Here is a 2,364-nt window from a genome sequence, read left to right as displayed (position 1 = left end):
GATTTACGGCATCTCCAGTAAATGTTCTTACTATTTATGTCATCTGAAACTAATGTATGATTCCCTGGTGGTAATAGCTTTAAGATTTCATCTTCCAGTAGCTTTTTATTAAGAAGTTAATTGACTGCCGTGACGATAGTAGAAGAAAACGAACCGAAATATCCTGTATGTTAAATATACTGGAAATAATATTTTCAGTTAAGATAATATTATTTTTAATTATTAAAGCTACACCATCGGAAGAATACGAACAATCTTTGTCGTTACGTAAGATTTTGTAACCTGGGATTTTCAATTTGATGTTTTGTGATAATTTTGTCTCATTTAAGCAGGATAAATGTTTGATTTAAGGAAAATTTTTAATTCATTACTTTGGTAGGATATGCCATGAATATACCAGTTTAAAATTTTTATTTATTTTTTTTTTTAATTCTGTAACCATTTATAAAAATTAAATATTTTAGAGTTAATAGAATAGTATTTGATTTGCAGTCAAACCCAGTTAGTCAGGAGACAGTTAGTAACAGTAGATAGGCTGTTATTTATATTGTGGCGCATATGTAAAGAAGCTACTTACGCGGATAAATATATCATAATTTGTAGTAAATAGGGTTTAACAGCTTCGATAATAATTTTAGTAATAGAAGATAGCAAATTTTCACCCTTTATTTCATTGTCTTCATTAACTGTGTACTGAGGTTTTTTTTCCCGACTGTTTAGATATAGAACGAGTAGCATCAACATATGAAAATTTTGTTGAAGTATCACTGGTTTAAATTACTCTCATCAAGTAATTGACTCAGGAGGTGTTCTTTTGTTAAGGATATTTCTTGAACTTCAAAATTATAAAAAAAAAAAAGGAAATGAATGCACAAATCTGTATATTATTACCAATGAACAGAATGTACTACTTCTTATTGTTAATTAAAATCCTGTCATTAACAATGTAACAACCGACGAGGTGGCCGAGTGGTTAAGGCGTTGGACTGCTAATCCAATGTGCTCTGCACGCGTGGGTTCGAATCCCATCCTCGTCGTTCAATTTTTCCTGTTTTTTATTTAGGACTTTTTATTAAGTAGTTGAAAATAATTTAATATCCTGTGATGCGAAAGATGCAATAATTTTTTTTTGTGATATATTAATTTTCTCTTGTTATTTATGATTTTCATGGTATATTTTTCAAAAAGAAAAATACAGTTCTCTTTTGGATTTTGTATATGGATAATGTAAAAATTTAGAAAAAAAATTGTAATATAAGACTAATCTAATCACTTAATATTATAATTTTAATAATATGATTATTATAATCAATATGATTATAACCTTGGATACATTTACATTTGTAATTAAACTACTTTATCTTATTGTATATACATATATCGACTTTATGAATATTATAATAATCGATGTGATAGAAATTAGCTTTTATAAACATTAAAAATTACTAGTATACACAATCCATGTTGATCCATTTTGAAACCAAACTTTAAGCTCCACGTGTTTCTGTGTTCCTGCTAAATATATAAGATCCATTTTAAAAGCACACTTTCAGCCCAATGTGTTTCATATCTTTCCATTAAATATATAAAATCCATTTTAAAAGCACACTATAAGCCTAACGCTTATCAATCCTGATATTAGTCTGTATGGTTTTTTACAAATTTTAAAATTAAGCAGCATTCATCAATTTAAATATTTATGCTCAAATCTTAATATGATTTAACAACAGACCTCCCTTCCATTTTGCAGAATGGCTGTGGATAGACGTTTCTCAGTAACTCTAAACTTTACTATAAAATTTTACCACAGGTTCACTTGATGCAATAGTTAAACATTTCAATATAATAGTGGCCATAATTTCGGTCGAGAGTGCAGCCTAAAAGTTTAGACTATCCTTTGCGCATTCAAAAATTAATGCAATAAAGATCCATAAATGGTTGATGCGTTAAAATAATTTAAAAGAAAAATTTCAAGCATTCCTATACTCCTGTATGCGAACAACTAGAAGTATTCTATCATACATAGTAGCAGGAATTCAATATAGGAAAATTCAGACTATCGGTGAATACAATATTTATATATAAATTCTTTGATAGCTCCCTACATCTAAAGATATAAAACGGACTTGGGCAAAGTGTGACAAATTTAGTTGGACTATATAGCTTGAGGATCGAGAGAGATGGAGTTATTCGATATTTTTAGGGCTACGAATTTCTCGTGGTGAATTCGAATGAGACAACGAAAAGAAATTTTATTGGAAGTGGGTATAACGTTTCTTCCAAATATAAACAGAGACGTTTCTCAATAGTATATCACTATAATATATATTTATTCTCCAAATTTATCACACTCTCTTAAAGTAT

General features: G+C 28.7%; 1 non-coding gene across 1 annotated transcript; it reads left to right on the top strand.

Moving 5' to 3' along the window:
• The first annotated feature begins 955 nt into the window (after window positions 1-955).
• On the top strand, window positions 956-1,037 carry TRNAS-GCU (transfer RNA serine (anticodon GCU)). The gene has a single exon. It is a non-coding gene; the product is annotated as a tRNA-Ser (tRNA).
• Window positions 1,038-2,364: the final 1,327 nt, after the last annotated feature.

Source organism: Halyomorpha halys, unplaced genomic scaffold (assembly GCF_000696795.3).
Source record: "Halyomorpha halys isolate HHAL.00 unplaced genomic scaffold, Hhal_1.1 Scaffold942.1, whole genome shotgun sequence".
In the NCBI taxonomy this organism is placed as follows: Eukaryota; Metazoa; Arthropoda; class Insecta; order Hemiptera; family Pentatomidae; genus Halyomorpha; species Halyomorpha halys.
The sequence above is the reverse complement of the archived record's forward strand: the minus strand, read 5'-3'. Positions and strand labels throughout refer to the sequence as shown.